The sequence below is a fragment of the Esox lucius genome, chromosome 2, assembly GCF_011004845.1.
Source record: "Esox lucius isolate fEsoLuc1 chromosome 2, fEsoLuc1.pri, whole genome shotgun sequence".
Lineage (NCBI taxonomy): Eukaryota > Metazoa > Chordata > Actinopteri > Esociformes > Esocidae > Esox > Esox lucius.
In genome coordinates this window covers 5,677,704-5,702,655 of record NC_047570.1, presented here as the reverse complement: position 1 = coordinate 5,702,655, position 24,952 = coordinate 5,677,704, and the positions used below count along the sequence as shown (strand labels likewise).

Below are 24,952 nucleotides of genomic sequence, written 5' to 3'. Positions count from 1 at the left end.
TCCCATCACTAATCAGTTTCCTACATGTATGTTTGTTTGACACCTGCACATCATGGTTCATTGTCTGTTTCGTTGCCACAGGCGTGTGGTGCAGTAATATTTATCATACATTTTTTATAAAGAAAGGAATACTGAACTTACCTTGGTTTTGGTCATTTTTTCTGTTATTTTTGCCTCTGTTTTTCGCACCTGCCACCCTCACACCTCACAAAACACACAGAATGTTGGGAAGGTGTGATCTATTACCATTACTGATTCATCGTGAGCAGCTGTCGTACCTGAGAACAAAGTCAAGTGATGAAAATATAAGCTCTCAAAAGTGAGACATGGAGAGATGATGGCGGTGTTTTTGATGCTTTTGAATATGTACGGTGGACTGCTTAGAACTGCAAGGCCATCATGTAAATATCTCCAACTCTGTACAGTCTATCTGTTCACTGCTCAGTTCTGCTTTGTTCTTCTCCACTGAGACGGAATTGTATCTGAGTGGTGAAAGCATTGTTACAGCATTTGCTTTAGGGTACTGTCCCTGTTGTAATATAGCTTAATTACATCAATACAGACCAGGCTCAATTGGAGGACATTGATCAGATTACCGAAATCACAATGTCATCTGCAGAGCCGCTTCAATACGTATGCCTGGAATGTAAGCCCCCTTTGGGCTGGCACATTGGAGATTGGGATGGGATAAGACAGCCGTGTGAAATCCTTTTGGTTTTGGGGTGAAAGCACTTCTGTGTGTAACAAGATTGTACACTGGAGCCAGGAAATGATAGTTTGGAATGGTGAGCTTAAATGCCACAATTTGTCAGATGAGAATGAAATGTATCAGAAACAAAATATAAGAAGGACATGGACACAGTGGTGGATGGTCTAACCAAGAAACAATGCGACTAAGCTGAATATCCTTAACATGTGCAGATTCCAACACTGCACTCTTTGCCAATATAATGTCTATACGCATCATATCCTCTTTCTGTATCCCTCGGACTATTGCCTGTTCTTGCTGCAGTTAATCTGTTCTTCGTTCCAAAATGATAATCTCTAATCTTAGTAAGATCCATTGCCAATAACAAAATTGTGTTCTATTTGCACGGCCTGATTTGAGGGAGAAGATCTGCATGGTGATATTTTTAGCTCCTTAGCCTGCCTAATGAGGAAAGTAGGCCAACCCAACCTTCAAACAGTCTCTGGTCTTAGATATATCAAAAGTTCCCCAAGCCAACTCCCGTAGTATACACATTTCAAAGAGACATCATTGTGAGTCCCGAGGGTCCAACAAAAGCTGCTTTTATTGAATTAACCTTAGTTGATTCTAAAAATACACAGCATATGGTTGCCTAGGGTGGTCTATCGTGTAAGGTGCTGCTTCCAGTGAACAAATACAGCTGCAACATGGGTTCGATTCTGCACATTTCAGCAAGCCTTTTTGTCATTCAGTCCTCAGTCACCTAAAGCAGATGATGCCCAAAGAGGTAATGGGAAAACGTTAAAAATAACTCAAATGTAAGTAGTTCCATTTCACACTTTTACTAAACATGTTAGAAGAGATTTGAAGTAGGTGAAAAGGCCCAGGCTACTTACTGTGTTGTGACTATTCAATTAATCTAGAGCACAGCAAGTATTAGGGACACTATTGAGCTCCTTAGCACAGCATTAGGTAAAATGGATCAATGTGACAGTAACCATTTCCAGATTGCTGTCCTAAATTATTTAACAAGGCAATTTTGTGATTTTTGTAATGGAAATTGCTTAATTGCATCACTGTCATGTGAAAACGCATTCATTACTGTCTCCAAATCTCACTCCTTCCCTTATCCACACACCACCAGAAGATATATTGCATAGATTTCTCTGCATGACATTTGCATAACTAGCATTCTTCAGTGAATATGCTCAACAGTGAGCCCTGCTTTGAAATCAGAAGAGAAAGTAGACAAAAACCATGTCATTTTTTCCCTTATGAAATGTTTCCTCCATCTGTCTTTACCTCTCTCTACATTCATTCTGTCTTGTGTGATATATTCCTGTAAGAAATTCTGCTGTAGTAACCATGGTTTTAGTCTACAGCTTTAAAATTGTTTATTTAAAATAATGTATGGCTGAGTACGGCTTGGCATTTACTACAATTTTAATAAGATACCAAATTTATCAGTAAATTATACTGTAAATCATCCAAACTAGATCAGAAAAAGGAAACTAGATTCAGGCATGGGCCTATTTTTGTTTCAGTGGATTGTGGAGGGAATGGAAAATAATTAGCTATATAAAGAATAGTTCGTAATTTATAATAAACCCAAATAGAGATTTTTCATTGCAAATACTATGAACTTCATACCTTGACACAATTTCGTTTCTTTCTATATTTGTGGAATAGTCTGGTAACATTTCAAATTATTGAACAATATTTTGGCTGAATTCGTAATGGCATGCACACAAAAAAACATCAACCACTTTTCTTGCAATAGAATTAGAACATTTAGAATTGTTTCATTTGACGGTAAAGCAGTCAATGTGTGTGCACAAACTTTGGTTGAGGAACTGTATCACAAGCAAATGTTATTTTTCAAACGCAGGACCAGCAAGGGGAAACCTACCTCAATAGCATTCACTTCAGAGACGTCTTTGCTGCAGCAGCTTTTTGCAAGAGACATACATTTTTCCCGTCTGTGATGCAGTCATGGTGACAATAGCTACTCCCTTGTTTCCTGTTTGAACAAAAATTGTCATCTACATTTCTTTACATTTCTACGTTATCCTCTTAAATCAAGTGATGCATTGATAAAGTAACTAGATATATATGACTGAAAATGATTTGTTGTCCTATGTGTAATCATAGCTTGCTAGACTATACCACGGCTTAGGGATGGATACGGTGCCTTATACCAAAAACCCCAGAGATGCCTTATTGGAATTATAAACCAGTTACCAGCTTAATTAACACAGTAAAAAGTGTCTGAAACAAACAAATGTTTGTCATATATAGAGGTAGAATACAGCCTCTTGTAAACTCTGTGATGCATTGCGCCTAAGTACAGTTCTTAGCCAAGGTATATTGGCCATATAGCACATCTCCTCAGGCTTTATTGCTTATTTATAACATAGCTTCAGCCAATCGTTGTTCATAATTCTGGCTGTAGATAGGGGAAACTATTCCTGCACCTGTGTGTTATAAGAGCACAAGTTCAGGCAGGAAAAACTTCTATGAATAATTACATTTTGAATAACCGTTTGACTTTTCCATGGAAGTGCAGTGTTTCACATAGCCTACTTACAGTCTAAATTACAGAATGAGCAGCCAGTGTTTGGCATTTGTATTTGTGTTTAATTTTAAATGTCACTGCAAAATATTAAAATATTTGGTGGCCTGGGGTAGTCTAGCGATCTAGGATGCTGCCTCTGACACACATACCATTGCAGGCATGGTTTTAAATCCAGCATACTGCTATTCTAGCACAGCCTCTACCCTCTCTCCCTACCTTTCATCCCTGTTCTAATAAAAATAAGAAATACAAATATTATTTCCACGTGCACCCTGACTTTGTAGCTAGGATCTCCACGTGCACCCTGACTTTGTTGCTAGGTTCGCCACGTGCACCCTGTCTTTGTAGCTAGGTTCGCCAGGGTGCACCCTGTCTTTGTTGCTAGGATCTCCATGTGCACCCTGTCTTTGTAGCTAGGTTCGCCAGGGTGCACCCTGTCTTTGTTGCTAGGATCGCCAGGGTGCACCCTGTCTTTGTAGCTAGGATCGCCAGGGTGCACCCTGTCTTTGTAGCTAGGATCGCCAGGGTGCACCCTGTCTTTGTAGCTAGGATCGCCAGGGTGCACCCTGTCTTTGTAGCTAGGATCGCCAGGGTGCACCCTGTCTTTGTAGCTAGGATCGCCAGGGTGCACCCTGTCTTTGTAGCTAGGATCGCCAGGGTGCACCCTGTCTTTGTAGCTAGGATCGCCAGGGTACACCCTGTCTTTGTAGCTAGGATCGCCAGGGTGCACCATGACTTTGTCAACGCACTGTGGATAAATGAGGTCACTGGTGAATTAATTGTTTCATTATAGCAACTTATTTTTTTTATAATGAGAAATGAGACTGTTCCTGACCCATTCACTACAATATTAAAACATAAGCAAAACATGAACACCTATGTGCCATCCATTCACAAGCATTTACATACACTCTTGTATAAGTTATTAACAAGGAGAGTGGGGGAGAAACATGATGGCCATTGGTCACAAAGAGTGAGAGAACGACAGATTCAGTGGTAACATCTTCCCCCCGTTTGCTCTGAGCCAAAATGGGTCATTTGCTGCAAACATGAACAGAATGTAGGTCCACATGGTGCTGAATTAGCTGCACCTGCTGTAGGGGGAGAGCAGGTCTGCCAAATAATTGGAAGATAAGCATTAAAGGATATAGAGGGGAAATGCTAATTTAAATACAGTATTTGCAGGAGGAACTGAATGTGGAATTAGAATGTGATTATAAGTAGTGCTGTTAGATGAATTTCAATTTGTGGGCATTACATGCTATCCTTCTTCCACTCTTCCCCACTGAGAATGAGGATAATGACTATAACAATGTGGATGAGTGTGAAATTGGCACCATTGTTGCCATATAACAAAGCCCTTCACTGATTACACCCTGACAGGCGCTCTCCTCCCCTTGTCATATGAGCTCACACTCCCACACACATACACACACACACACACACACATACACCAACACACTAGATAAGCACAGTCAAGCACATGCGCACTCACAGAAACGACCCCCCCCCACCACACACACACACACACACACACACACACACACACACACACACACACACACACAAGAAAGCACAAGCAACATACATTGATAACACACACACACCACACACACACACACAAGCAAACAAACATATTCACATTAGAAAATAAAATATACAGTACCAGTCAAAAGTTTGAACACACTTATCCATCCTGGGTAAGTGTCTAAACTTTTGACAGCCACTGCATTCAAATAATATCATATATATATATGTATATAAACACAGTATCTGTTTGAAATACATGTAACATTATGCCAAGACCCCACCCCCAAACGCACACCTTCTCCATTCCCCTTGTGTCACCCCTCTGCAGAAACAGTCTTAGCAAAGAAACGCTCTGCACTTCCAGAGTCCCCCGGTCGGACGAGGAGCCCCCTTATCGTTTTCATATCCTCCAGCTTGTGTGTGTGTTTGTGCTGCTCACACAGCCTTCTTGAGACAACAGCAGCAGGTTGATCCACGCAGAGACTGTGAACGGATTCCTGGCGCGGAGACCTTACAGAGAACTTTGAGCCTTTCTCTCCAACAGCAGTCTCCTCCTACGCAAAGGTAAGGACACCTTGAAAGACACCGTTCGTGTGAAATTGACTGCGTTACTTGTTTTTGTAAATGTGGTGTATCTTGTAGCCTCCAAGCAACATGCATGATTTATCCGCACCGATCTTAAGTGACGTCTGTAAAAAGAAATCCGGACGAAGTGCCAAACACTACTTATATATAGCAATATATCATTTGATCTTTAATCGGCCACTCTTTCTCAATGGCACGATGCGTGAGGGTTGCTGCAGGCATTATATGGGTGTTTTATCAGTTGACTCAGGCTACAATGCTATTTGCCTGTGGATGTATTGTATTTTTTTCAGACATATTTTACCCTTCCAATGCATATATCAGAAAATAATAATAACTTGTCGTGCATGAGGATGGTATATGGAATATTAATCGACAGTATACACGCTAACAAAGAAATAGCACCTCCATCCCATCTCACGCAATTTCAGGTTCAGTTTGAGCTGTCAACATCAGTGGGGGTAAAGAGATGAAAGAATATGATAAAACACAGCGTTGGCTTTAATCTTGACGAATTTCAATTGGTACATAAAAGCAGAAATAAATAAAGACAAACACAAACTCGGTTGGACAGGTGTCCTAGTTAAAGTGAGTTGATGGTTTCATTTTTTGTCATTTTCAAAATCTGAGTGGGAGGATTATAGACTCACACACAGTGTTGTCACTATAGGTAGCTATATAAGTATTTAGATCTCTGGTTTTAAGCACAAATACAAAGCACTAATAGTACCAACCAATTATCATTAAATGACAAAGTATTTTATGTTTAACATTTATTTTTGTAATGGTATTGTTTTTAATATTAAATCTTAATTTGGAAATGTTCCAGTACAACTCAACCAGCCTTACTGCAGAGTTGTATGATACGTTTGTAGTATCTTTTAAACGAGTTTCACACAGCAGAAATAAATGCATTTTGTATTTTTCTGCAGGGATTTATTTTTATTTTTATTAGGGCAAATTAAGTCTTGAAATTGTAATGTGGAAATTACAGAATTTATATATTTTTTAAAATGAACCCTGTTTTTCTCCCCAATTTTGAGATATTCAATTCATTGCCAAAAGTCCCAGTGGACTTGGGGCAGTCTATGTCATGATATGTCTTCCAATGCACATGCAATTCTGGTTCCTATCATGCTGCTTGCCCAACCAAGAAGTTTCGAGTGGAGTCCATATGTGTCAGGACACTGCTAATGGCAAGGTAGTGGCTTTACCGTAGTGCCATTCAGGGCCCTTGGAAATAAAAAATCCTTTTAAACACTGAATACACCACAAGTTTGCATACATAGAACATTGCATACATAGAATTTGTTGCTTTATAGGAAATTTCCTAGCCTTGATTTTTTTATCAAATTGAGATTTGGCATCTGTGAGATTACAGTGAACAGGAAGAATCTTTGTGATTGTAGCACTGACTAGTGTATCATGTCCAACGAGTACTGACAGCAAGTTCGGTAGATGTCGTTTCATGATGCTCATCATCAGTGAAGGAGAGAAGTGAACCTGATAGTTTCATACATTGTCCTGAATCTCACAATAGGCAGTGTTTGTGTGACTAGGTCTCTGCAGTCCTTTAACAGAGGTCTGTGTTTGATCCACCTCACAATGAGTTCTCCTCAGCATCGCAAATCTTGAGAGAACAATTCAAAGCCAGTCCATTAACCAGTTCAGGGAGCTGTCAAGTTAACTGTTCTTCTGATCAATATGAGAGATTCTCTCTTGGTGTCTCACTCCTGTACGTAGGGTGTAGATCGAAGACAAACCGTGTTTTGCTGTTAATGGACCATGTCTGTGTGTTCCTCAGTCATTACTGTCACACCATAAAAGATGGAACAGTGCAACCAGCGCTTGTTCAGGAACAGCTTTTCCTTCTGACTTTTAAAAAATTTAGTTGGTATGTACAAAACGTTAAGTAGTACAACACAGTTCACAGATGCAGATTTATTCTCAAGCTTGACACGTTAAGACGCTTTATGCTCTCACTTTCTGTGGCTGGTTCTTTCTATCCTCCCCCTTTTCTTGCTTTTGAGCCAATCATCCCAGATGGTGACAGCTCCTCTATGAAGGCTCCATTTGAGCAGGGAAATGACATCTGGTGAGGATGTGATTAATAAGTGGCTGCAAACAGTCTTCATATATTTGAAAAAGAAAAAGGTCCCTTAAGGATCTTATAGGGGTTCATCAAATTGAAATTTGATGAACCCCTATAAGTTCTTTGATGAACCCCTGTTCTTCAAGCAAAAATGTAAACTGATATTTCAAAGAACCTCTTTTAATGGTTCCTAATAGCCTTTTGAATGATCTCTTTAGTCATCTGAAATTGTTTTTTAAATGGTAGTTTGTGGAACCAATAAAGAGTTCTATGAAATACCCATTTACAGTTTGCTTTATTAAAAATATATGCCACACTCTACTGAGAGGCTGTCATAGGCTCTGTGAATAGGCCCATGGACCAGAGGCTGGATCATACCATACAAGTTTATTTTGTATGATAAACCTTTCTTATTGGAGGATAATGGACTGTGTAATGGTTGGCTATGATCACTGACCGCCTCCTATGAGTCCTGGCATAAAAGACTGTGTTAACTTTGTAATCATTGGATAGCTTGTAAGAACTATGGAAGATCAACATCTTGGACTCATGCTAATAAAGAAAGCTCTCCTCTGACGACCGTTTGAATACATTTTGTTCATGGATCAAAATTGGACAGAATCCAAAACTAGTGACTCCTGTGAGCCAGAGCCGCAGGCAAACGTGTGGTGAGCTGGCATTTGCCCCAGTACTTTTCAAAGTGGTGTGGCGCTGCCCCACCACTTTCAACGCAGCAGAGTATTGAGGGAATTCAATGTATCTAATATTATAAATATAAGAAAAACATTCGCTACGAAAAAAATTAATGTAGATTTCTTGCAATTGAAGAAGTTCATAAAACACTTTCAAATTTCAGCCCGTTTACTCTGTTGAATATAACGCACTACCCCAAACGCTGACTGCAACAGGTGAATGTACCTGTCAGTCACAGTGATCTCCTAGCTACAACCAACTCGGCCCCGGAGGCAGAGCCTCGACCATGCCTCTCAACAAATCATGGCTTACAGATGAAACGATCTGCTGCTTCTACCCAAGGCAAAGGCAAAGGACACTAAGTCAGTTTGTAGACTAGTGACGTGGGGTTGTTACGTTGACATTTGTAAAAACCTTTCAAAACCTAGCTAGCTAAAGATTCCAGTCGTCTACATGGAAAATATAAATAATATTTTCCAACCACAACAGATGGATAACGACTAATGCACTAGGATAAGTAGCTAATTAATTCTAGCGCCAACAAAACTCTTTCACAGACAGCCACCTAGCAATAGAGTAGGAAAGAGTTAGTAAGAAGAGTGCAATATATAGTGACATGATTCAACATAATCTGTTGTATGGAATGGGAATATCATTTCATAAACACCCTTTTGAAGTCAGCTGTTGATCAATTTAATAATTGGGTATACAACATTTTGTACTTATCTATAATTGTTACATGTCTTATCCACCTGGATAGGTGTCTACTGAGTTACCCAAATGTATGTGAATGATTACAATTATCTTTTGTCAACTAAGCATATAAGTAGGACACATGTTTACCTCACAAGTGGAGGAAAATTGGTCTGGTCCCTGAGAAATGCCCCGATGTCCCAAATGTTGCCATACCACTTTTGGACTTGTGGTGCCACTTCTGCTGTGAGCTCAATCAGTGTAGAAGGCTGGAGACTGTTCCCTCTGGCACTTAAGGATTCCAGTACAGAATTCCTGGTCAAGCGAGCATCTTGATAAGACATAATGGCATATGATATGCTTTGGAATGCATGGCCCAAGTCTGCTGGGCGTTGCTGGGATAGAATGCTTTAATCACAAAATTGGGGGAATAAAACAGTGTAAAAGTAAAAAACAAACATGTAATACATACAGTAGGGGTTCCTTCAATGTGAAGAACAGCTAAAGGATCCTACAAGAACATTTCCTTTTCAGAGTGTATTATCTTACCAGTTTAAGATACCAGTGTTCTCTGATCTGCACTCTGAGTGCACAGGTAGGAGTAAATTTACTAAGATCTGTTTAACTGAAGGCCAGGTACCTGGCTGTGAAATAAAATTCAGATTCTCATTGACAAGAAAAAACAACAACTGTTAATCCAAGCAGAAGAGAGTGATGTTGAGGAGAATTGCACATTTTGAGGATGCAGAAAGAAGAGTGGCGAGTGTATTGAAAGTGAAATCTACAATCAATACCTAACTTAAATATAAGTTAATGTATGCACATCTTCTTTTGATTAATGCACCTGCTTAACAAATTGACTACAATGGTACAACGATCAATGGTTGAATGAAAAAGACTAAGGTATCAGCCATTTATCTTGTGCCTTCAGATATTACACTGTGGCATAGTGGTGGTGACCTCACGTACACTGCATTGTTATGTATAATTACAGGATTTAACACAGATGGTTGACAGAGGAATCCTATCATGGTGGAAATAGGATCGAGCAGGTCATGTTCAGGGACTGATCGTTTTGAAGAGAGGGGACTATTTCACCATGGCTTCAAGATTAAGTAGCCTTTCTTGACTGTCGTCCTTGAGATTTTGGCAGTGTAAAAACATTGCATACATAATATTTTTTTTTGTCTTTGTACGTTTTTTTTTTCTCAGTTGATATTCATGAGTTGGATTCTTCTCTGCATAGGAAAGTAAGCTTCAAGAACAAGCGTGCAGTGTAAAAAATAAATAGGAAAAACATACCAGAAGCCCATTTTTCACTTAAAAAATAAAACCACGGTGGGTTTGAAATTCAACCAAAATTGACCTACAGACTTTCTGAAAAACATGAAAATGCAATATATAATATGTAGCACTGCATTTGTATGTCTGTTTCGTTTCAACTTTGTATATCATACCATTAATTTAAAACATGCTATAACAACATGTGTTGTCACATGAGGATGTGTTAATAATGAAAGGTAATCTGAGATAAACAACACCTGGATTGCTGTTACTTTTAGGTTATTTTAAGGGGTGGGTATGCAGTTTTTTAAATCTAAATAACAAGGCATAATCTTCAAAGCTGTTAATTTTTACCCTTGACAGCAGTGCCCTAGCTGCAGTTATATGCTTGTTAAAATTGGTTTGTGCTTGATTATATGTTTTTGTGGGTTTGAAGGACAAATGTTGAGGTTTTTAATCCTATCTCCCTGCTTAAAAGATTCAGCAACGTGCGTTGAGTTGTGCCTCTGGTGCATGGGCTTAACTCAAGGTGTTATTGGACCACTTTTAGAAATATGTGCAACAAGGGGGATTTACACATACATAAATATGTAATTCCTGTAGTGGTACTCAGTAGCACCTGTACTTCCTGAGGAGGCTGAAGAAAGCCCACCTGCCCTCCAAGATCCTTGTGAACTTTTACCGCTGCACAATCGAGAGCATTCTGACTAACTATGCCACAGTGTGGTTTGGTGGATGCTCCGTAGCCAATCGGAAGACTGGAACAGGTGGTGAAAACCGCACTGGTGCCCAGCTCCCAGCCATCGTAGACCTCCAGCACAAGGAGTGTCTGTGCAGGGCGTGTAGCGTTATCAGGCATCCTTCACACCCATGCCACAAACTGTTTGCCCTCCTACCATCAGGCAGGTGGTACAGGTCACTTTGTTCCCACACCAGCAGGCTCAGGAACAGTTTATTTCTATCTACTGTAACCCTGTTAAACTCTGTGACCCAGATAACTCTGTGAACTCTATAACCCATCACTAAACATACCCCACTGCCTCTCAGGGAACTTGTTGCACTACTCCCTTTGTACAACTCTGACACTGCCTTTCTAAGACCGATAATGAAAGTTTTCAGTTACAGTTATGTGTCTACCTCAGGAACCTCATTGCTGCTATCCCTGCATTTCGGTTGCATATTTGCCTCTTTGCACATTTAGAATTGCCATCGTGCTTGAATTTTATACAGTTGTTACATACGCATGTCTACTTCAAGGGCCTTATTGCTGCTATCTCTGCATCCCAGGTGCACATGCTAGCTTACACCTTCAATTTGCCTCGATTGAACATCTTGAATGCCATTTAGAATTGCCATTTGTACCCACATAACTATTATCTCACTTGTAACATACACTATACTTAATACTTTTAAATACTCTGGCCTCCTCTATTTGCCTTAATTGCACATGTAGTATTGCCATTTTACTGTATTTGCCTTCATTGCACATCTAAACATTCCACTTGTAATATACATATACAGTTGTGCCCAAAAGTTTGCATACCCTTGGAGAATTGCTAATATATGTACCATTTGTAAAGAAAACATGAGTGAGCTTATTTGATCCACATTCAACTGTAGGTCATAACAAAATGGCACAATCATAAAAAAACAAAGAAAAAAATGAACTTACCCCTGTTCAGAAGTCTGCATACCCTTAGTTCTTAATACTGTGTATTGCCCCCTTTAGCATCAATGACAGCGTGCAGTCTTTTGTAATAGTTGTCTTTGAGGCCCAGAGTTCTTGCTGGTGGTATAGCTGCCCATTAGTCTTGGCAAAATGCCTCCAGGTCATGCGTAGTCTTTGGTCGTCTTGCATTAACAGCACATTTTAGATCTCCCCAGAGTGGCTTCATGATATTAAGGTCAGGAGACTGTGATGGCCACTTCAGAACCTTCACCTTTTTCTGCTGTAACCACTGGAGGCTCAACTTGGCCTTGTGCTTAGGGTCACTGTCGTGCTGGAAAGTCCAAGAGCATCCCATGCGCAGCTTTCTTGCAGAAGAATGCAAATTGTCTGCCAGTATTTTCTAACCGCACCGTTGTGACGAAAAGAGAGCTGAGCCGAAAGGCAAAGCTCTCGATATACATTCAACTTGTTGGAGACCTCGGGGTAGGCCCAGGACCAGGTGGAGAGATTATATTTTGACACTGGCCTGGGAACGCCTCGGGATCCCCCAGTCAGAGCTGGCAAATGTGGCTCGGGAAAGGGAAGTTTGGGGTCCCTTGCTGGAGCTGCTGCCCCCGCAACCCGATACGGATAAGTGGATGAAGATGAGATGAGATGATGAGTATTTTCTAATAACATGCTGCATTCATTTTGCCATCAATTTTCACAAGATTCCCCATGCCTTTAGAGCTCACACACCTCCAAAACATCAGTGAGCCACCACCATGCTTCACAGTGGGGATGGTAATTCTGTTCACTATGCCTTGTTGACTCCTCTCCAAACAAAGCACTTATGGTTGTGACCAGCTGTGAGGCATGTCAAGGTGTTGTCAGGCATTTTGCAACCAAGCTTTTTTGTGGCATTGATGCAGTAAAGGCTTCTTTCTGGTACCTCCATTATGCAGCTCATTTTTGTTCGAGTATCGTCGTATTGTACTCCTTGAAAAAACCACAACGTCTTTTTCCAGAGCAGACTGTATTCCTCCTGAGGTTATCTGTGGGTTTTTCTTTGTACCCTGAACAATTTTTCTTTGTACCCTGGCAGTTTTGGTTGAAATCTTTCTTGGTCTACCTGACCTTGGTTTGGTATCAAGAGATCCCCGAATTTTCCACTTCTTAAAAAGTGATTGAACAGTACTGACTGGCATTTGGCAAAACTTTGGATATCTTTTTATATCCTTTTCCATCTTTATAAAGTTCCATTACCTTGTTACGCAGATCTTTTGACAGTTCTTTTCTGCTCCCCATGGCTCAGTATCTAGCCTGCTCAGTGCATCCACGTGAGAGCTAACAAAGTCACTGACTATTTATACACAGACACTAATTGCAATTTAAAAAGTCACAGGTGTGGGAAATTCACCTATAATGGACATTTTAACCTGTGTGTGTCACCTTGTGTTTCTGTAACAAGGCCTAACTTTCAAGGGCATGTAAACTTTTGATCAGGGCTATGTGGGTGATTTCTGTTATCATTATGATTTAAAAAGCCAAACAACTATATGATAATAAATGGCTTAATATGATCACTATCCTTAAATAAAATAAAAAATGTTGCATGATCAGTCATATTTTCAAAATCAAGCCAAAATGCCACTACTTTTGTCAGATTATGCAAACTTATGAGCACAATTGTACTTATTATACTTGTAAATGTTCTGCCCTCTACTATTTGCACTTCTGGTTAGATGCTAACTCCATATCGTTGTTCTGTAATCTAATCTAATCTAATTATTAAGGTTTTTATTATATTTTAGGAAAGGTTAATTTTATGAATTAAGGAAGTTTCATAAGATCTCTTGAAATGGCATGGAGACACGTTCGTAAAGGTGCCATTCTATAGATTTTTTAAATATTTTCTTTCAAATAATCAAATGTAAAGTGTTTAATTTAGGGATGTCACGATTTACTTAGTAACTCAAGTAATTTGATTAAAATCATTTAAATTTACTGCCTCCAGGATTCTATTAAAGAAGGGTGATGAATGTTGCTAAAAAAAAAATCAGATGTCCAAAGTTTGAAAACAATTAACTCTAAAAGGTAAAGATAACCTGGTTGTATGTCACTACTTCACAAAAGTGCTTAATCTGTGCTGCAACATCTGAAGAGCAGAGATATCAGAAATGCTGAGGTTAGGTTTCCTTTTGGTTATGTTTGTGATGTGTGTTAGCTAGGTTAGTAGCTACAGTGCACAGTATGTGTGGAGTGGTGCAGAACCTTGACTCTGCTTTCTCCCGCAGAGGGAGGGAAGGTAATGTATGATACCTTAACATGTGGGGATGACGAACTGCTAAACTACTATCCGTTTTTGCCGGACCGCGTAAGCGGAGCCGGCCAAGAAGAGCGAATGTCTCTGGGTGAGTGGGTGCACCTTGTTAAATAGCGTAGTGGTTAGAGATGCGGTCCTGTATACTATAGGTCCCGAGTTCGGAATACGCATTATGAATTATTCTGTATAGACGAAAACTTCATTGGCTAAAACCTTCAGTATCTACCTTATCACAAGCCTGAAATGAAACAGTTTACGGTTATATTGCGACTGTTTCAGGTGAATTTTCAAAGTACGCATCCGTGCATGCGTTTTGGGTCAGGATAGGCAAACACATTTGCTGGCTACAACATACATTAGTTACGTTATAGTAAGCCTCAATTTAAACTGTATACGGATATATTGCAAAGTTTCTGGCATGGAAAAGTTCAGTTAATCTTCAGTCCCGCTAGCTATTTCTCAATTCTTATGATTATTCCTAGGAAGTTAGTAGATACTAGTAAGCCTATTATTGGCTAATAAGCTGTTAAAACGTCCAGGGGCAAAAGCAATACAGTTCATAGATGCTATGGTGGAGGTTAACTTAATAAGAAACGTTAATCAGTGTAACACAATCCTCAATGGAGTCTAGCGACTGCTGAAACGTGTAATGCCGTGGCATAGTGGTTAAAGACAGTGCCTCTCATGTCGAATCTATTGAGAGGTAGATTTCTCTCGTCTTTTCACTTGATGAAAAAGTTAGTTATCGCCGCCTTTTTTTAAAGTTATTGTATAAATTTCTTTCATGAATGATAGAAAAAAGTATGTTGTTTTGCCATGAAAGAAAAAAATAAGTTCTTATGAAATTAAATAGATTTGGCAGACTCGCTAGCAATTTCTCACTTCTTATGACTATTCCAGTAAATTAGTAGATACCGGTAAAGCTTATTACTGGCTAATACGCTGTTAAAAAGGCCAGTGGCCTACATACATAGACGCTATTGGTGGTGCATGTAAATTTACATACATAGACGCTATTGGTGGTGTATGTAAATTTAGTAAGAAACGTTAGTCAGTTTAACTGTATCAATGTCATTCACGAATGACCAATTAACTATTAAAATGGCCAGTGGCAAAAGAGGATTTGTTCTGGATAGAGACAAGAGGCTGCACTGACACCTGGCTAATGTACAGATCCATGGTATAATAGTTAACAACACAACCTTTTACGTGGGCGACCCGGGATCGAATCTCGAGATGGCAACACTTTCTGTTGTGGGCTGGATGAACTAGGATTGCCAGTGATCTACTGTCTATCTATGGCCTACTACCGGCTACCAGTGTTGCCAGATATCACAGGAGAAACGAGCAACCGGGACTGTTAAAAGAAGATCAAAACAAGCAACTTGGATCTATAGACGAAGCCCCAAAAAGCAATAATTTCTTTAGACACACTAACCCATTTCCACTTGTGCCAAACGATGGTGTTTTACCCCGAAGTGCAGACTAAGTGTGAGAGCCGGCTGCTCTAGTGGGGGTGAGTGCCTGACCTTGAAGTTACATTGAAATATTCAAATTCAGCAAACATACAAACATTTCTCTTAAAGGTGGAATAACATTTCAAACCAACCTTTCTTTCATCAGCTTACTACATAGATAATATATTTTCATGTTTGTGAACACTGTAGCAATATTGATGTTGCTCATATTGATGTTACAGGAAATGGAAACCAATTGTTAGTTACTGCTTGCATAAACTGGATGTGCTGGTTGAAAACATGTTTAGTAAAGTTTGATTTACTATACAGCTCAGAGAAAAATCAAGAGACCACTGCAAATTGAAGGCTTCTGTTCCTCACTCAAAACCTTCCTTTTCAACTTTTTAGGAAAGGAAAGAAAAAGGTGATTTTTTTTCTCTGCAATGTTTTCTGCTGTATATCTTTCTGTCATGACTCCAACACAAAGCCTATTGAAACATGGTGGCTGTGGTACTCAAAATAACCTAGATCTCTTCAATGTAAATAAAGAATATATCCCAGCTGGCAGTTTGGAAAAGTGCAACGTTTACAAGCTAGTCATTGTGCCAAACTTCAACATTAGCTGGCTATTGTGAGTTACTCTATGCTAAAGGCTAACTGGCAATTGGATACAAGCATATTAAGGAGTAACTAACATTCCATTCAACAAATAAATCGCCATGGAAAGTGCAATGAAACTTATGGGAAAAATACATTTTGAAGACTGTTATTTAGCACTGACCAGGGAGAAATGGGAGAAAAACCTGATGAATACGAAGTGAAGCTCCTGTATTATCTCATTGGGACAAAAGGAAGAGAGATTTGTGAGGCCCACTGTGTGGGCAGTACAAAAGGAAGTAATTGCAGCACTGGATGCATTTTGTGATCCCAAGAAAATGAAACAATTGAGAGATGTTTTTCATGCACAGCCAGGGCCAAGATGTTTAGACAAATATCTTACTAAATTGAGCACACAAGTGCCCACCTGCAATTTTGGAGTAATCATAGAGTCTCTTATCAGGGACAGGATTGTGTGTGGCATATGTGACCCAATGTAGCACCTGCGTCCCTGGGGAAAAACAGGGACAGTTCAGCGACAGAGTACATGGTCTCAGTTGACTATCTTTCAAACTTCTGAGAAGTGAACCATTTGGACAACACATTTTTGGAAATGGTTATTTAAAAACTGAAGACACACTTTGCACGCTATAGGATACCTGACATACTTTAATCAGACAATGGTGCCCAGTACTCTCCAGATGTTTTAGCAAGGCTTGGGACGTTAAACACAAAACATTGCCTCCCACAAAGTAATGGGAAAGTGGAATCGGCAGTGAAAACAGCCAAGAGACTAATAGCAAAGGCAAAGAGAGCAGGTGCTGACCCATACCTGGCCATTCTGGATCACAGAAATACCATAGGAACACACTGCAGCCCTGCAATGGCGCTCAAGGGAAGACGTACAAAGACACTGCTGATCATGAGTGAAAATCTGCTGGGACCGGTGATGGCAAACATTCAGCAGGTGAAGTTCAACAAAAGACAGCAGAGACAGGGAAAGTACTACGACGCCTCTGCTAAGGATCTGACAGAGCTGCAACAAAATGAAAGTGTGAGAGTTCAACCACTCACAGGACAGAAACAGTGATGGCAGTAGACCACAGTAGTCAGATCTATGGAGCAAAGGTCTTACGGGGTGAAGACAGAACAGGGACCAGTCTTCAGAAGGTACAGGGGACACTTGAGGAACAGCAAAGAAATAGAGGAGGATTTCCCCACTGTTGAGGAGCTGGGTGCAGAACCAGTATACAGAGCTCATGCTGACGCCCAGCAGGGGAGCAGAACACAACCTAGAGGTTGATGCTGCACATCAAGATGAAGATCTAAATATCTCAGGTCAAGTACCTCCTGATGTAATCAACACTCCCCACACAATATGGATGCAATGGTACACAGTATTTTATCGAACCGTTCACAGAACCAGACATGTAGCTTGTAAACAAGTAAGGCAGGCAACTGCATGGGGCCCCAGGCGTTAGGGGGCTCCAGAGGGCTGACAAACTTTATTCCACAGGAATGTCTCAAAATGTGGCAAATGCAGGGACTGCAACCCCCTCCCCCTTGAACAACCAATGGACGATTTGCAATGACATTTTAGTAGGAAACCTCCCTAAGGCAAACCACAGGGTATCTGCAGGTTTCAGCAAATTATATTTAAGATATTAAGACTTTTTTCAATGCCACTGCGAATTCAATATAAGACCATTTTCACAACAACAACTCAAAAAATGCATGGAAGACACAAATTCGACTGAAGTACCCACTGTTGTTAGAGTAGTAAGCCTACTACTAACAATAACGTTACTGGCTGTAATTTGTGGAACTGCCGTTGGTGATACGACCAAACAAAACTGAGAAATGCTGGGCATTTGTTGGAGGCTTTTCACAGCGTTTTTGTTTTTCTCTCATGTGGGATTCCACAGATTGAATTCCCATAAATGAGCTTTAAAAATTTCTTGCAAAAAACACAGTGAGCTTCCTTTTCTTTCCCTTCAAAAGATTTCAACCACAAAGCGATGTTTCTGTTGTCCAACAACTTCTGATGAAATTTGCACTTCACCATTGTACCTGCGGTACAGTCAATGTCCACTAAGTAGCTATTTAAATGATGTAGCTAGCTATCTATCTCATTAACAACCATGTCGGGAGTAAAGCAACCAACCTTCATGTGTCTTGAGGACATCTAACATTCTGACTGATATCGTGGTTTCTCACTGCGATTTCTCTGTGACCAGAGCTTAAACACGTTCAGAGAGAAGCAATTTTGAAGAGGCACCGCCGTCTTTCAAATCTGCTGTGTGGGAACATTTTGGATTCAGCGTTCAATACGATGACGAGGGTAAGAAGACCTTAAACAAAGTACAGTCTGCAAGCATTTTTTATTTTGTCTGTTTACCAAAATATTTTCAAGTTACAGTTAAATAATGAATAAGGGTTTAGGAATTACAGCTCTATGTAGACCGCTCTTTTGAAAGGGACCTAATGTAATTGGACAATCAACTCAAAAGCAATTAATGGACAGGTGTGGGATATTCCTTTGTTATTTCTTCATCAATTAACCAGGTAAATGGTCTGGTGTTGATTCCAGGTGTGGCATTCACATTTGGAAGCTGTTGCTGTGAACCCACAACATGCGGTCAAAGGACCTCTCAATGCAAGTGAAACAGGCCATCCTGTTAGGAGTGGCCAAATCAACAGTTAGGTACATTCTGAGAAAAAAAAGAACACCCTGGTGAGCTCTGCAACACAAAAAGGATTTTCTTTGATGCATCTCCTCATGGGGTAGGGGCAGTAATGTCCCACCGCATGCCAGTTGGAGGAGGAAAGCCCATAGGATTTGTGTCACACACACTCTTGCCAGCGGAAAAAAACTATTCCCAACTTGACAACGAGGGGTCAGCTATTATGCCTGGTGTACAGTGGTTTCGTAAGTATTATGGGAGGAAGTTGTAATTTGCACCGACCATAAACCTTTAGTAAGCTTGCTAAATTAGATGAAAGCAGTACCTCACATGGCATCTCCCAGAATAATGAGATGGACTGTTACTTTAAATGCATATGAGAACATTATTTTTTTACAGAGCAGGAAAGAATAATGGAAACCCTGATGCGCTCAGTCGCCTTCCACTTCCTGAGGGGCCCTGCAGTCGTCAGTCCTGATGATGATGATGGACCAAGATACAAATCCGCTGATGACCTCATCACAGATCCAGAGCTGGATAACCAAAGACCCAGTCTTGTCTGGGATGGCCAGATCATAATGGAACTGAGTTTGCCCCTTATAGACAGAGATAGATAGACATTTTAAATAATGTATACAGCTCCAGAAAAAATTAAGAGACCACTGCACCTTTTTCTTTCATTTCCAAAAAAGTTAAAAAAAGAAGGTTTTGAGTGAGGAACAGAAGCGTTCAATTTGCAGTGGTCTCTTAATTTTAAACCAGTAAATCTCTATAAAGTCAAAAGAATATATACGCTAGTGGCATATCAAAACATCTTAGCGGTCACATTTGTGACTCATTGGATAATACCGTCTGAGTTTTCTTGAGTAGTTACAGGTGTAATTATAGATTGTATTGGTTTTGGAGGTGCAGAACCAGTTTGCAATATTAGAATTGGGAGTTAAAGGTTCATACCTGGTTTGTACTCAGGGTTGGGTAGGTTACTTTTTAAATGTAATGTGTTACAGTTACAAATTCCCTGTCCACATTTGTAATCAGTAATGTAACTTTTTGATAACTCAAATTAAGTAACATAATCTGATTACTTTTAGATGACCCTTTCATATTAAGAGGCATTAGAAAACAAATAAGAATAGCCTATTACCAGTTGAACACCTTTTGCAGGATCCATCAATGTTAGAGTTTACATAGCTGGCCAAAAATGTAATTAGAATTTTACCTTATGGGTTTTGTACAGCGCCTTTGGAAAGGGCTTCTAAACCATTGCTTTCTACTGCAATATGATTGGGCTACATCTCTACATTACACGCTAAAGGCCTGTCAGATTTTCAGTCATTCCAGTTAATCCAATAAATCCAATAACCCTGGATCTTGATCCCTGGCTCCTGCCGTTTTAACCTAGGAGGACATGAGGTCTTGGCCCACGCCTGAGGAGTACCAGGCTTCAAAGACCCATAGCTGTCCCTGTCCAAAGTCCTCCTGGTTGTGTTGCTGATCAAGACAATACCTGATGATTTCAGCTGCCATTGTGCTGACACCTCCCCCCTCCCCTGTGTTGCCCCTGTCCTTGACCATCTGGTCATGCTTCCGACCTGGACTAAGTTTAAATAGACTCTGGACTAAGCCCACATGCATTTATTAATTATTACAATTTGTACTCTTAATATGTTCACCCGGCACAGCCAGAAGAAGACTGGCCACCCCTCTGAGCCTGGGTCCTCTCTAGGTTTCTTCCTAAATTTCAGCCTTCGTAGGGAGTTTTTCCTAGCCACTGAAATTCAACACTACTGTTGTTTGCTCCTTGGGGTTTCAGGCCAGGTGTTTTGTAAAAGCACTTTGTGACAACTGCTGATGTAAAAAGGGCTTTATAAATACATTTGATCATACACCTGCACACTTAGCTTAAAGTCAATGTCGTCAGCAGGCAATGATAACCTATGAACACAATATTATGAGATGCAAAGCAAGCAGAATCACATGGCCTACCTGTATGGACAGAGTAGAGGTGGTTGCGTCCAATGCAAATCATCATCCTTCGGCAGAGTGCTTCCCAACACAAATTTTTCGTAAATATCGTGATTAATTCCATTTAATGTTTTATCTTGAAAGCAGCCCCATGTTAAAGCTGTCTAATTTGCCAAATCTTCGAAAACATTTCCTGTCAGTTCCTGTTCAGTGCAACTCTTCTTGGCTGTTTTGTTCGGTGCATTTGACAAATAAACCCTGAAATATATATTACACGAGGTAGGCCTAACGCCTATCATTGTTCTGAGAAAGATGCATCGAGTAGACAACTAAATCACATTTAAATAGGTTGGCTAATATTATCTTAGATGCACTCTATTTTTACCAATTAAACTAGCGCTTCGTCAGTTACTAAACTGGTTATGCGTGTTGGGTTAAAAACGGTTAAGGCATCACAGTACTGAGGTAAGGGTTACGGTGGATCTCCATCTGCTTTTTGGCTTTTCGCTTGATTCACCCATTGCTAGTTGCTTGTGGGCGTGTACACTATTTGTTGTGTTTATCAATGCTTGTAGTTCACGTTTATTAACTCCTGTAGCTATCTAGCTAGTACAGCTACATACTACTAGTAGTGTGATGTCAATACACCCAGGTAGGATACCCGATAATTAGTTTATGAAAATCGAAATTGCTATATCAGCTGCTGTAGCTACTACTAGTGTCATAGGTGCTGTCTATGTAGCTAATGTTTGTGTATTTTATGATTTAGCTTTATAATACCAAATTAAATGTCTTCCTGCGTATTTGTAGTATTCCCAACCAATGATACGAATTATAAATTTTCATCCATTTTGCTATAGGAAAGATTGTGTGGTAGGAACTATTGGAAAAGTGTACCAGACATGCCTTTTTTTGATGGGCTGTTGCCCACCACCGGCAAGCAAAATTAATCTCACATTCACATAATATAGCATGTAGCTCTATTTTTCAGCGCCTCTTATGATTGCTTCGCGCTGCTCGGTGTCCCACTCAGCCCTGCCCACATGGTCACGTGACCCCATTGAAAATAGGATGTGAAAATTTAGCCCAGGCACATTGCCTAGTGGACACCCACCGTTTGGATGAACGTTAAAAGAAAGGTTACAAAAACAGAAAATGCCTGTCTAAACAAAACAATTCAACAACAAAAAGAATTATTGTTTCTAACTGGAATCGAACTTGCAATTTTCAGACTGAAGTCTGTTGCAGAAACGCCTGCCCACCACCCCCGACCACAACAACTTTGCAAATTATAGGCTACACATTGCTATTCGAATAGCACAACATGTGGCGTTTTTCACAGCACATAACATGTCAACCTGCAAACGCAAAGTCCTAAAGTCCGGGGTTTGGCACAAAGTGAGAGCCGGGACACTCTGCTACGGCCTAGTGGCCAACTGGCGCTGGCCCATGTCACTGGAAACAGAATTTCTGGATGCCTGTTTCACCACTACTATTTGTTTATCTATTAGATGTAAGGTCAGAGGTCACATGACCAAGATATGAACATAATGGTTAGGGTGTGCACTAGTAAATATCTTATATTAACATAGGATACAGTTGGTGAGAGGCCTGAGGAATAGGGGGAAATGTCCTTTAATTTAATCATGGACATTGCATGTATTGTTGGTGTACCAATACATTTATGTACATACTTTTCAATTTTCTAAAAAGCTGTTTGGAATAAATTTGAGGCTACTGTAAACTGCAAATTCACAGACTATTTGATGTAGCAGTTCTGTACCCCTCTAAGACGCAAGAAAATAAAGCCATCTATAGAGAACAGGTGAAGATGGTCGAGACCTCACCTGCAATCAATCAACACAAACACCCAATTTGTTCAAACGGACCAATTTCAAGCTTATAGTTCAGAGTACATAACTATCATATTTCGTCTAATAGGGTCTCTGTACCCTGTAAGATTTGTCTTCGAGCTGTTTTGGTGTGCAGTTTAACTTGCAAACCCTGGATCCATAAAGACATTCTGAAATCTTTAATGCAATAATATGCACTGTATTTAAATCCCTACCTAGAACACAGATTTCCACATATGTGAAGTTGTGTAGACATGAAACTGTACATAGTAATGACAAGTGCTTCTTTCATGTTGACCTTAGTGGATGGGGAAGTTTTTTCCCCAGGGACAATGGCCTTCTGTTTGTTGTTTTTATCCATAGAGGGGATATAAAATGGCTATCAGTGGCAGTTCTAACTTGTGTGGCTCCCTGGGCAAACCTCCTATTCAGCCCCCCCAAATATAAATATAAAAATATATACAACCCTGTTTCCAAGAATGTTGGGATGCTGCATACAATGCAAATAAAAACAGAATGCAATGAGGTGCAAATCATTTATCCCTGTATGGAATTGAAAATAATACAAAGAAAATTGAGAATTTATATTGTTTTTGGAAAAATACATCCCCATTTTGAATTTGATGCCAGCAATTTCAAAAAAGTTGGGACAGGGGCATGTTCACCACTGTGTTGCATCACCTCTTCTTTTAACAATACTCTGTAAGCATTTGGGAACTGAGGAGAAATTGAAATGCTTTCCCATTCTTGCTTGATATAGGATTACAGCTGCTCAGCAGTAAGAGTAATTTCATAATGCACCAAATGTTTTCAATGGGTGACCGGTCTGGACTGCAGGCCGGCCAGTTTAGCAACTGAACTCTTTAACTACCGAGCCATGCTGTTGTGATACGTGCAGTATGTGGTTTGGCATTGTCTTGCTGAAATAAGCAATGTCTTAATTCCCTGAGAAAGTCATTGTCTGGATGGCAGCATATGTTGCTCCAAAACCTGTATATTGTTCAGCATTAATGGTGCCTTCACAGATGTGCAAGTCACCTATGCCATGTGTACTAATGCACCCCCATATCATCACGGATGGTGGCTTTTGAACTGTGTGCTGATGAGAAGCCAGATGGTCCCTCTCCTCTTTAGTCTGGAGGACACAGTGTCTATGATTCCCAATATAATTTCAAATTTTGATTAAACAGACCACAGGACAGTTTTCCACTTCGCCTCAGTCCATCTTAAATTACCTTGGACCCAGAGAAGGCAGTGGTGGTTCTGGATATTGTTTATATATGATTTCTTCCTTGCATGGTGGAGTTTTAACTTGCATTTCTGGATGTAGTGACGTACTGTGTTCACAATACACAGACAACGTTTTTCAGAGGTGTTCCTGAGCCCATGCAGTGATTTCCACTAAAGAATCGTGTCTGTGGTTAATGCAGTGCTGCCTGAGGGCCTGAAGATCACTGCCATCTAATTGGTTGGTTTTCGGCCTTGTCCCTTGCATACAGAGATTTCTCCAGATTCTCTAAACCTTTTAATGATATTATGTACTGTACATGATGTGATCCCCAAACTCTTTGCAAGTTTACATTTGGAAACGTTATTGTTAGATTGTTGCACTATTTGCCCGCGCAGTCTTCCACAGAGTGGTGAACCATTTTCCATCCTCAATTCTGACAGACCCATCCTTTCTGGAGTGATATTTTAATACCCAATCATGTTACGGACTTGTTACCAATTGACCAAATTAGTTGTGTGATATTCCACCAGGTTTAGTTTTTTAGCATTACACAACTTTTCTAGTCTTTTGTTGCCTCTGTCCCAATTCTTTTGAAACTGGTTGCTGGCATCAAATCGAGTTTCAACATTATTTTCTATTGAATATAGGGTTTACATTATTTGTACATTACAATGATTTTTATTTACATTTCAAACGTTTTTGGAAATGGTGTTGTACATGTCATTATTCACATTTTATAAAACTTTCAAAATAGGAACAAAATTAACCTTTATGATGTCAATAAAACTTAACCGAGTCAATAATGTGCTAATTGGGTTGTAATCATTTTGCTGCAGGCTACACACTTCATTATGATGAAACTGTGTGAAATTATGTTCAATGTTATGTAAGCTAGTTGGACAGAAATCTGAGTATTGTCACCCTATGTGTAATAAGACACACATCACACACATCAAATGGACCACATAAGTGAACTCAGAGTTTTACACCTGGTTTTCAGACAATTGTGGAGAACCCAGTGTACTTCGCTTACATTTTTTGTGCTGTATAA

General features: G+C 39.9%; 1 protein-coding gene across 1 annotated transcript in view; it reads left to right on the top strand.

Annotated features, from left to right (window-relative positions):
- Nucleotides 1-5,114: 5,114 nt before the first annotated feature.
- Nucleotides 5,115-24,952, top strand: part of c1qtnf4 (C1q and TNF related 4) — a 43,251-nt gene continuing 23,413 nt past the window's right edge. Inside the window, exon 1 of the mRNA XM_010882324.4 lies at nucleotides 5,115-5,357. The gene's annotated coding sequence lies outside the window, so the exon portion shown is untranslated. The remainder of the gene's footprint in view (nucleotides 5,358-24,952) is intronic.